Source organism: Nelumbo nucifera, chromosome 4, assembly GCF_055504915.1.
Source record: "Nelumbo nucifera cultivar China Antique chromosome 4, China Antique-T2T, whole genome shotgun sequence".
In the NCBI taxonomy this organism is placed as follows: domain Eukaryota; kingdom Viridiplantae; phylum Streptophyta; class Magnoliopsida; order Proteales; family Nelumbonaceae; genus Nelumbo; species Nelumbo nucifera.
In genome coordinates this window covers 37828479-37840502 of record NC_142652.1, presented here as the reverse complement: position 1 = coordinate 37840502, position 12024 = coordinate 37828479, and the positions used below count along the sequence as shown (strand labels likewise).

General features: G+C 41.4%; 1 protein-coding gene across 5 annotated transcripts in view; it reads right to left on the bottom strand.

Annotated features, from left to right (window-relative positions):
- LOC104607287 (PHD finger-like domain-containing protein 5A) overlaps nucleotides 1-12024 on the bottom strand; it is a 31231-nt gene that overhangs the window by 15253 nt on the left and 3954 nt on the right. Inside the window, exon 1 of one of the 5 annotated variants that reach the window (XM_088904274.1) lies at nucleotides 1273-1296. The exons of 3 other annotated variants lie outside the window; for them this stretch is intronic. The gene's annotated coding sequence lies outside the window, so the exon portion shown is untranslated. Of the gene's footprint in view, nucleotides 1-1272; nucleotides 5510-12024 lie in introns of those variants that run through there. One more of the 5 variants, XR_016085843.1, reaches the window with a different exon arrangement.

Here is a 12024-nt window from a genome sequence, read left to right as displayed (position 1 = left end):
AAAAGTGAGAGAAAAGGAGAGAGAATAGAAGAGAAACAGGAGAACACAAGTGGTTGAAAGGAGGGACAGATTCTTACTAGTCTACCGCCGCCACTTTCTTATTATTTATAGGTTATGTTTAGTACATAATGGAAAGGACACATCTGCCCTTAGTACTTACATAATAAATAAAGTAAATAAAAGCTGAAATAAATAACAATTGAATTAACAAACTGACACTACTATAACTGGAACAAATAACTACACATGCTGTCCTACGAACACAGTGGGGACCACTGCAGTGGGGCCCACATCAATGTTCTCTACAGTTATTAAACTTCCTCATGCTGGTAGTGATTCCTTGGTTCGGCTTATTTGTTTCTTCCAAAAATCTAATAACATTGAAATCACTTCCCACACACCATGGTCCCTCCCAAATTCCTCTAATAGCACAAAACTCCTCCCAAAAAGCCTCCCTGTCTCTATAGGAATTGGGACCATATACATTTGTTACCACCCATTCACTCTCGTCCAAGGGTCTTCTAATTTTTAAGGAAACTGAGTATCTACCAATCAATTCCTCTACACATTCCATTTCCTCATTTCTCCAAATGGTCAAGATCCCTCCTAAGGCTCCCCATGATGGGGCAAACGACTAGCTTAGACCCCTGGCTCCCCAAATGCTTCTTATCCACCTTCTATTCAGCTCTAATAGTTTGGTTTCTTGAATCAAAATCAGATCTGTCTTTCTTTTTTGAGAGTATTCCTGATTATTCTCCTCTTTTAGCACTTCCAAGGCCTCTTACATTCCAGCTGACTATCTTCATTTCAACCTGCTTAAAACCCCTTATCGATGACTACCTATTGTTCCCCTTCTTTTTCTTTTCAAGCTTCCCTCTTCCTTCCTCTCATAGTTAACTCCGCACTTAAGCTTCTCTAGCTCGCTTTGCTTTCTTCTTCTTTGCTTTCCTTTCTTCCTTAAATATACCTTACTTCCTTCACTCTTTCTTCCCACTCTTTTGTTTCCTTCTGACTCTTTTTTCTCCTCCTGATTCAGCCTCCTAGCACCCTCCTGGATTAAGGTTCGGGATACTAACTTTGGTTGGGTGAAGGGGTGGTTTACTCTATTTTCAATATTCTCCACTCCTAGGGCCGGGTCCAATAGGTTTTCCAGAATTTGGGACCAGATTCTAGCTTTCTCTTGTTCTAAGCTATCTTCCGAAAGGTTCTCAAAATCTTGAGTTGTGGCACAATCCATTAGAATATTCAAGGGAGGAATGGCATTGGTTGTACCTGCACAGTTCGAAACACAAAGCTTAGAGAGGTGTAAACAAGGATTCACAGCCTGAAAAGGTAAACACAAAGAAACGGGGTTAGGGATCCCCTGTGCCAACAATTCTGAATCCTTTCCCTTTATCAATACCCTCTGATTCGGAATCCTTGTCAGGCGACACTGATATAACATCAATTTTCTGATCCTCCTGTGCTTCTTTGCTTGGGTTGGTGCCAAGATCCAACACTCCTTTATTAGTATCAACGATGTGTCTCCCCTGGGATTTCTTCATCTTCCCTCCTGGCTGACACTGAGTTCGCCACTAAGACTGGCGCAGGACCATCACCCGATTCTTCTCTTGGAACCAAGCTGGAACAATTAGAGGGGTCTTCGAACAGCAACACTGTTCCCATCGTTTCATCTTCCCACAAGATGCACGTTTTGGTAGTGTTAACACTTCTGATGCTATCTTCTAGCTCCGATTGATACGCCTTCTCTTGCATTAGATCTTCCCAGTCACTTTCCTCTTTGGATTCGTCGCTCTCGTGCCTATTAAATTTCGGATTTGTCTTATCAGGGGATGTAGAGTAGTTCGTCAACACCAGTTTCCATACCCAAGTGTCGCCGCTTCCTTTTCCGACATCCCCTGGAACTTTAGTGGCGGTCCTGCTTCTCTATGTCAAAACCGCAGCGGGGGACGAACAACAGGGGTCGAGAAAGACAATGATAGACCCCTGCTATTGTCCGCCATCTTTTGGGCTGAACCGCGCGCCGGTTCACTCGGTTCACCCATCAGACTGACTAAGGGCACATGCTTAGCATTAAAGGAGAATTTATTGATCGTTCCAGTTGTCACCTCCACAAACGACCGATTGGATGACGCACGTGTGTTAATAGACGGCTCGGATTTAAAGTTTTCCTTAATACCCTGATTTCCAATTTTCGAACTGGGTGACTGTTCATTTTCCTTTGTTTTGCAAAAACGGTCAACTTTCTTTAATTCTTTGACCCTTGCCACGTCATCATCTTCTACCTCCCACAAGTTTCTCCATAGTCACTCCTCCACCGACGATAGCAGCCAAACCACAGTCTGAGATTCTCCTACTTCCAACTTCACTGTTCTTGGGACTTCTTCCACTTTAGTCTCTCTCAAACCCAGTACAGCCACACTGAGATTTGAAGTGCCCAGCTCTTCCAAGGCACCTCCGCACTGGGAAGTGATTTGCTTGAAAGTTTCAGGGGCCCATAAGTTGAACAGAAGTTCTAAAACTTTCAACCGGAATACTTCTGTTTGGTCTATGCGATTTGCACTCAGTGTCCACTGGCTAACTACCATCATGCCTTCCAAGGTCTGAATAGGGAGAGCGTAAATTTCCCCAACCATCTTACCCACTTCTAACAGGGCTTATCTGCTTGGAAAGGTCACAGATTGAAGGAACCTTCAAATTTCAATTTCTGTTTCAGTTCCTCTGCTATCGAGCCCTATTTGGCCACCTTTTTTGCAGAGACTACATATTTTTTACTCCAGTCCTTACCTTTCCCGTCTTCTTCCTTTCCCAAACCTGTTTTTGATTGGAAAGCATCACTGTTGTTGGCCTGGGTTTTCCTTGATTGTTCCTCGTTTCTCCACAAGAACTCCTGTAGTTCTTTTGCAACTGTAGTCCAACCTTCACTCTGATTTCCACATGGGATGCATATCATATGTTTTTTGCCCAGCCCGAACCACTCTGTGACTGTGATGAACCACCCTTTCCTATTGAAACGTTGTTCTGCTTCAAAAACCTTACCGTTTAATTTCGTACTATTCTTCCAATTCTGAGATCTTCTTGAAACTATGGCTACGTCCAGAAAACCTTTTAACCATACGACCACATCCTTCGGTAGGTACACAGAAGCTCTTTTCTCTTCCCTGATCTTCATCGATACTAGATTCCTTGACTTCACTTCCTCGAACTTAAAAAGTTTTGCTTCAACGGACACTTCCTTTCTCCATCTTCCCACTAATTCAAACCTCTCTCCATTTGAACCGACATTACCCTCCCCAGAACGTCATGCAATGCCCGTTCAATATGTGCCTGAATGTTCCATGGTTCCAAAACTCTACATTCATTAACTTACTTTTTCCATAAATTCCATCTCAGAAATCTTACCAAAACTCCCTACATTCAATCTCTTTCCACCACCTTCATCCTCTTAGGCCACCCTTAATCCCTTCCATTTTATTATAAGATACCCATATCATCTTGAACCCAACCATCTTCTCTTCCTGCAGCCGGCTATCCCAACATGCATAACTCCAAACTCCTCTCTACCATTTATAACAATTACTCACCCCTCATCTCAGCAATCCTCATATCTTCCATTGATAGAAAAAGGATCAGAAGAAGTCAATCCAACTTTTAATCAAAGCAAACTCCCCCTCCCTCATCAGACCCCTTAAGAAACCAAGACGAGGCATCAACTTCAACATTAAATCCTTTGCCAGCATAGACCCCTTGAGGAGGTAATGTTGATGATTCAGAATTCAGTGCCACTCCATCTCTACCAAGTGACACTTCTTCAAAACCACCACCAGATCTGCTTCCTTCTAGATGGGCACCGTGAACCTCCAATTTCCTCCTTCAACCTCCACCTCTGGTTCTCAAGAGGTTAACTAAAGTCTAAACCCTTAAGTAATGTTTGAGCGACTTTACATCTTTATCTATTAGGGAGTGTTGCATGCTACTTGGCCCTTCCCCCCCACCCCCCACCCCTTTCACCAGAAAACACAAAGACCACCTCCAACCTCACATCACAGCCCATGTCAGGCAACTAGAATTATCCTCCTTTTTTAAACCTCTGACAAGCTAACCCCATTCTTCAACGGTCCACAACCCCAAGTGCCAAAGAGAGACCTATAAGTTGGGTTTTCCTACGACTTCTACAGAGACCCTACTTGGCTGGCATGCTGATAGGCTGAGTGTAAAGGGCAAAGTAGCCTGGCATTTAGGGGTGTTTGGGGAAAGCCTGTACCACCAAGGGCTGAAGCATTTGCTTGGTTGATTGTGAGAGGTTGCATTCTAACCCAGGATAACCTAAAACTCAGAGGTCTTCAGTTTCCAAGTATATATGTGCTGTGTTGTGCTAGTGAGGAAGATGTGTCTCGCATTTTGCTTCATTGCAGCTTTTCATATCCAGTTTCGTCCTATTTCCTCAAGTTATTCAAGGTGGACAGGAGCTCTTTGGCAGATCCGGCTGAAATTTTTAGTTGTTGGCTAAGAATCTGAGATGGTGTTAAAGATCTTATGGGCCTGTATTCCCTTTGCTGTATGCTGGGAAATATGGAAGGAAAGAAATAGAAGAATCTTCGAGGAAAAAAGAAAAGTATGGAAGAGATGGTAGCTGTTATTAGTTCAACAGCTATTGGTTGGGTGATATTGCTTCCAGAGTTTCAAGGACTGGAAAAAAGATTTTGGAGCAGATTTTTGGACTTCTCTGAATTCATAAAAAGAATGCTGATTTCTGTTTTGATTCCTGAAGTGTTGTTTCTGCTTTTTTGTGGTATTGCATTACTGTAATCTGGTGGGGGTGACATCTTGTCACCTAGTTATGTTGTACTTTTTTCCTTTTAGCAATAAAATTTCTTTCTTTATTTATTTTCAAAAAAAAAAGTAGCCCATTGTTTAATTCCAACGGCCATAGTTTGGACTATTTGGGTCTAAAGGAACCTTAGAATATTTGAGAATACAAAGTTTCTTGAAAATGAATCCTTAGGAAAGCAATGACAAAGGCTTTCTTTTGGCTCTCAGTGCACAAAGAATTATCCAAGCCCCTTATTTGCTCCTATTAAGTAGGAAGTAGGAACATGTTCAAGATGCAATTGATTTAAGTACTTGGAAAGTTGGAAGATTTTATTTTTGTACAGTTCCTCACTGTATATGGGTGGCTTCCTCCATCCTAGCCTTACATTTTCAGATTAATGAAACATAGCATATATTACCTTCTCCCGCAAATCAATTCAAATTCCCATTACCTCATATCAGATAAACAACACTACAGTACAATGCTAATCTTTTACAAATTTTGTTAACAATATATTCATGAAAAACCACACTAACAATCCAAAATAACTCTATTGAAACAAAGACTAATGGCACAAACACAACCAACTCTGATAAGAAGTAACTTTCAATTATTGGGGATAACCTTGGATATTTAACTTTGGAAATCCCAGAGCTTCCCTAGTCTCTACACTTTTATTGACATCAAATCAAATATCTAATCAATAGACACCATATAAAAAGTTAAAACAAATCACAATTAATAATAAGAAATAATGGGACAGTTCTGGTGATACGACTAATCTAAATCCAACTAAGCTTGTTTTAAAATCTTACAAAATTGACAACTCAATAGAATATACATCCCATCTAGCTCTGAGCTAAGTAGCTGATGACATTTTACCAGTCTTGATATAGACATATATGAACTATAGGTTAATAACCATAATGTAAATATAAACCCACATAGGACAATTCTTGACCATGTGAAATTTCATATTTATTTTTCATAGATGAAGTGTTAGGGGTGTTCATAATGTATTTCCAACTTTCCATCCTTGGATATTGCTACTTAGTCCTTAGTCCTTTCCTATCCTAGTTAATTGCTTTAAGTTTAAGTAACAACAGTCAAATAGGGAATTGCTTTTGTCTTGGGTCTTGGGATTGCTGTTTCTTTTTTCTAATATTTCTTCCTCTCTTTTTTTTACTTTGTTTTTTGAGTTGTAAAGTTTACACAAAAAAGGAAACATGGGACATGGGAAAAGTTGATTTTTATGTCATAGTTTGAATCAATTTCAAAGCCTAATTAAAGTTTCACAGAACTTTATTAATAAAGCTTATTGCTATTGATCAAAAAAAATATATATTTCAAAGTCTAATTGAAATAAGACCCACACTTTTATCTATTGCCTTTTTGAGATCGGCAAGACTTGCAAGAAAGATCCCTAAGGCTTAAACTTGACAAGACTTTCTTCATGCAAAGTTGCACACACTACACAGCCTCTTGCTTGCCTGATGTTTGGGTCTGAGCTGCCTGGCACATCTGATATCTCTTAGGTAGATTCCCCAAACCAACCGACTAAACCAACAAATTGAAACTTCATGTTTGGGTTGGATTTACTTCATTGTTGGTCGTCTCGGTTTGCTGAATAAGTAACCTGACCAGGTCAGGCAAAGGCGTTTTATAGGATGTATTGGGTTCTTTTCTAGCGACAGAAAGGGCAACACTATTTACATTTGGAGAAAAGGCAACGGTCATAGATTTGGGCTGCTGCCATGAAGACCTGGTAAGAGCGTCCACACGTGAAGGAGTTAGCAATGGTAGAAAACTGGAATACCTCTTGTAATGAGGTGGAACTAGAAGTTGATTCCATTCGTATGAAAGTGGTGGGACTCCGTTCAACTTGTGGATGGATGAGGTTTTTCTTCAAATAGTGGCGATTTGTGGAGGTTCACTACAAGAGGTGGATGTTTCTAACCTTCAAGTCGCCAACTTGTGTTTAAGAGCCTCCAAGCCGGAGAAGATTCCGAGTGGTCAAAGTTTTTTCCGAGGGCAGGTGAAACCAGGTTTGGATAAAGTCGGAAGTTGAATGGAGGCTCTAGGAGAGAGGAGGGTAGAAGACAAAGTTGGTGTGGCAAGTAGGATGCCACACGGCGCAAAGACAAAGGCAGGATCAGCCAGAACTGTTGATTTCCCTCCCAAGGCAACATGACCGTCGGGCAAGGTTGAACTAGGCACCAAATTTCCCTTATTAGTTGGTTTCTCAAATCATTTTGAACTGAAAAGGAGTGCTTATTATCCTATGTGGAAGTTTTAAAAAGGGAGAAGTTGGGTAACAAAATTGCTGAACTGGAGGTGGGCCATTCGGCTAGCTCGAGCTCCAAACCGTCTCCATGTGGCAATAAGTGTCAAGTGTGGAGTTGTAGGGGGATGAAGGGGGGCGCTAACCTAGGTATATCATCGTCCCCATCGACTTCGAATCGTAAAAAGAAAGAGAATCCAGCACAAATACAGTGGGCAAAGTGCTCCCCTTCGGTGCAAGACAAACCCAACACAAGGTATTCCAGATCAAAAGAAGCTTGACCAGATGATAAAAAAGATGGTCATTGGATCAGCTGCGGTGTTTCTAAGGAAGACAATGTTTCCAACAATGAGTCCAGCATTGGAAGTGTTGAAGAAACTATCCAAGTGTGTGTGGACAATGAAGAGGACCTTAACATCTCTTCGTGGCGGAAAAGGTCAGCAACACACAGTTTGAAGAGATTCCTGGTGATAAAGTAGAAAAGCAGGGTGTGCAAGGGGGAAGTCTTTGCCAATAGACTTCTGTTAACCAGGTTGACAAGTCATCAGAAAGGCATGCAAATTGAAGGAGGTTATCTTGCAAGGGAAAGTAGTCCGACCCAGGCATAGCAAAGTTCCTCTTGTAGCCAAAAAGACAAGGGACCACTTTCACTTGAGTGGTAAAATATGGATTCCCATATGGTGAATTTGTAGGGGAACCTTAATACTACAAAGGAGACTCCAACAAGGGGAACAAAACCAAGGTCAAAACATGTCAATGCAGCAATAGAACACCCTCTTTCAGACCAAACTATTTTTGTGATTTCCCCCCTCCATCGAACAATAACAATCTCCTGATATGCTTCCTAGTAGTCCCTATATCACTAGTGTTTTCAGTTTTACCACTGACCTCTCTTCCAGTGCTCCTACAAATGGCCCAAGTCCCATTCCTGCATTGGATGTTGATGGTGTGACTGAGGTTAGGGAAGAATCAGATGGGGGCTTAAAGACAGGTATTGGAAAGCAATTAGGGTCCTCAGGGGAAACAATGAGGATTGGACAAAGCAGTAAGGGGGGAGGGAAGTGTATAGAAAGAAAAGAATTGGAGAAGAATGAGAAGGATTTGTTAAAAGAAAAAGGGAACGAGGCTAGATCTGAAGTAGGCATTTCGAGAGAAAGGATTCAGGGGGAAGAGGACCCAGTGGTGGATCTAAGGAGGTGAGCTCTCAAACAAAGCAAGCGAAAGCGAGGGGGAAGAAGGAGAAAATTGAATGAAGTTGAGCTTATTAGTGATGTTGAAGGGGATAAAGAATTCAGTGCTAGGGGAGGAAGGAGAAAGGGAGGTCCTTAAGAAGAAGGGTCTCAGGGTAAATTTAGCTCTCTCAATGAAGCTCATAAAGTCATAAGTTGGAATGTGAGGGGCTTAGGTAGTGCTACAAAGAGAAAGAGTGATTAGAGAGTTGTTGAAGGAGAAACCAAATATTGCATTGATCCAAGAATCCAAAATTCAGGAGGCGGACAGGAAATGGATTAGGAGTTTTTGGGGAGAAAGGAATGTCCAATGGAGCTTTGCACCAGCATTGAGTGCCTTAGGGGAATAATAACAGCCAAGAGAGAGGATTTGTTTCATTGCAGTGAAGAACTAGTGGGAAGTAGGGGTGACAATTTTTAACCCAACCCACTGAACTCACCCATTAAATGGGTTGGGTTGGGTTGTGGATAACCATTGGGTTAACCATTATAGACATAAGTATTAATTCCTTAGCCTTTTTTTTATTTTCTTCATTTGAATTAAATAATTTATAATTAATGCATTAATTTTCTATTAATAATTGACTAAATTTAGTTTTGTCTTGAATCAATACACTTCACCCAACATAAATCCAAATCAAATTGACCCGAGTCCGGATCAGTTCAACGCAGTCTAACTCGATCCAGCATATATTGATCCGGGTCGACCCGAATCCGAAATAGACCCCAAGCGGGATGGTTCGGTGCCGCTTGCTCTGTCCGATTTGGGCCGTCCAGTCCAACCAATATTCACACACTCTGACCCGACCCGGTACAAGTCGATCCGGGTCGACCTAAATCCGAAATAGACCCCAGGCGGGATGGTTCGGTGCCACTTGCTCTGTCCGATTTGGGCCGCCTGGCCCAACCAATAATTCACACTCCGACCCAACCCGATAAAAGTCGATCCGGGTCGACCCAAATCAAAAACAGTTTTGGGTGGGACGATTCGGCCTCCGCATGCTTTGCCCAATCTGGACCGTCCATCCGACAAATATCCACACAACCCAACCCGATTTAGCTACATTGACTCGGTCCGGGTCAGCCAATCCGGTCCCAAACCCGTGCACAAACCTGATGTGGTCCAATCCAAGTCAGTCCACCACTGACTGAACCGGTCTAGTCCAGTCCGGTCCAATCGGATTGATCCAGATCTAAACGGTTCAATCACCCTTGAAACTAAGTTGTTTAAGTTGGTCTGACCGGTTTGAACCTAAGTGGTTCGGTCAAACCCGAAATCCAAACATAGTCAAATGGCTTCGCCGCTTGTGTAAAAATAACATGCATTTAATGTGATTTGAACCTTCACCACTTATGTAAATAATAACTACAATAACCACCAAGCTACAACCAACTTATTTGTTAAGAGAGAGAGAGTTTGTTTTTTAAGTCCATAAATATAAGATTAATGGGTTTGGACGGGTTGGATTGGGTTAAAGCGGGTTTGGGTTGAACCCAACCCATTTAATTTTATATAGCTGGGTCATTAATGGGTTAGCGGGTTAGATGGGTTGGGTTGAAACTCAACCCAAACCCAACCCAACCCGCCCAATTGCCACCCTTAGTGGGAAGATTCTTAGTCTCAGTAAAGCTGAAGAATAATCAAAATGGATTTGAATGGGTCCTCACCAATGTTTACAGTCCAAATTCTTATAGGGAAAGAAATGCAATGTGCGAAGAATTAGCAAACACTAGAGGTTTGTGGGAAGGACCATGGTGCCTAGGGGGAGATTTTAATGTCATTAGGTTTGTGGATGAATCAAATGGAGGAAGACGGAGGGTTACTTCAAGTATTGAGAAATTCAATAACTTTATTGAGGCCTTTGAGCTAAGAGATTTCCCTCTAGGTCATTCCTGTTTTACTTGGTCCAATCTTCAAGCTAACCCTATTTGCTCTAGGCTGGACAGATTTTTATTGTTACTGGATTAGGAAGAATATTGGACAGGTTTGATGGGAAGAACATCACCTAGAATCACCTCAGATCACTGGCCATTCTACTTATTTAAGAGGTCTACTGTTGGAGGTCCAACCCCTTTAGATTTAAGAATATGTGGCTCACCCATCCGAAGTTCAAGGAAAAAGTTAAAGAGTGGTGGGACACCCAGAATCCACAACCTATTTGGGAAGGTCAGAAATTTCTGAAGAAGTTGTGATTCTTGAAAGGGGAAATTAGAGAGTGGAACAGAGTGAAGTTTGGGAGATTGGAAGAGAAAAAAAAGCTAGCCTGATATCACAAATTGAGGAAATTGATAGGACGGAGCTACAAGGTGCCTAGATCCTCACGAAAGGGAAAGGAGATGGTCATTGAAAGAGTTAGAGGCTACCCTGTTGAGAGAGGAGATAAGTTGGAAGTAGAAATCTATAGGGAAATGGATTAAGGAAGGTGATGGAAATACTAAATTCTTCCATGCTTTAGCAAAATGGTAGGAAGAGGAAAAGGTCAATTACTTCTTTATTGGTGGGGGGTACTGAGATCACAGATCAATGTGAAATTGCTAAGGCCTTTGCAAATCATTTCAAATAAATTTATCATATGCCAATCAACAAGAGGTGGTCTTTAGATGGACTTAAATTGGCATGTTTGGAAGAGAATCAAATCAAGTGGAGCTCTTTAAAAAAAAGGTTTGAGGAGGAAGAAATCAAAGAAGCAGTTTTCTCATTGGTCAGATCTAAGGCTCTTGGGCTTGATGGTTACACAATGGCTTTCTTTCAAGATTGTTGGAAGATAATTAAATTTTATTTGGTCAAAGTTTTTAGGGAATTCCACATAAAGGAAATAATCAGCCCAGGAATGAACTCCACCTTCTTAACCTTGATCCCAAAGAAGATAAAGGCTTCTCAACAAGGGGACTTTAGAACTATAAGCCTAGTGACCAGCATCTATAAGATTGTGGCTAAGGTTTTATCCCTAAGACTTAAAAAGGTGCTCCCCTCTCTCATATCCCAGTTCCAAGGGGCCTTTAATCAGGATAGTCAAATAATTTACCAAACCTTAATTGCTAAATTGCTAATGAATGTGTGGAGGCCTAGAAAAGGTTAAAGAAGAAGGGAGTAGCAATCAAATTGGATTTGGAGAAAGCCTATGATCTAGTGGACTGGGATTTCTTGATGGAGATTATGAGGAGGTGTGGCTTTGGGACTTTGTGGTGTAAATGGATCAGAGGGTGCCTACAAACAAGTCACTATTATGTTATTGTTAATGGCTCGGTAGTTGGTTTCTTTGAGGAACTTCGAGGTCTTAGACAAGGCAATCCACTTTCTCCCTTTCTCTTTACTTTGGTAGTTGAGGTCTTAAGCAAGTTGATTTCTAAGCAAATTCCTTACAGTTGTTTAAGGGATGGGTAATAGGAAGAGATAGAGTCTTGGTCTCCCATTTGCAGTTTGCAGATGATATCCTTGTTTTTTTGTGATGGGGATTGTAGAGATGGAGTGGAAAATCTGAAGCTAGTAGTGAAACTCTTTGAGAGGATATCCAATTTGAAAATTAACTGGTCTAAAAGTTTGTTGGCTGGTATCAATTTGAAAGATGATGATCTAATAGCAATGGCAGAATCTTTGGGTTGTGAGAAAGGAAATTGGCCCCTGAACTACTTGGGTTTACCCTTAGGTGGCAACCCTAGAATGACTAGTTTTTGGACCCCTGTGGTGGAAAGGTTTGAGA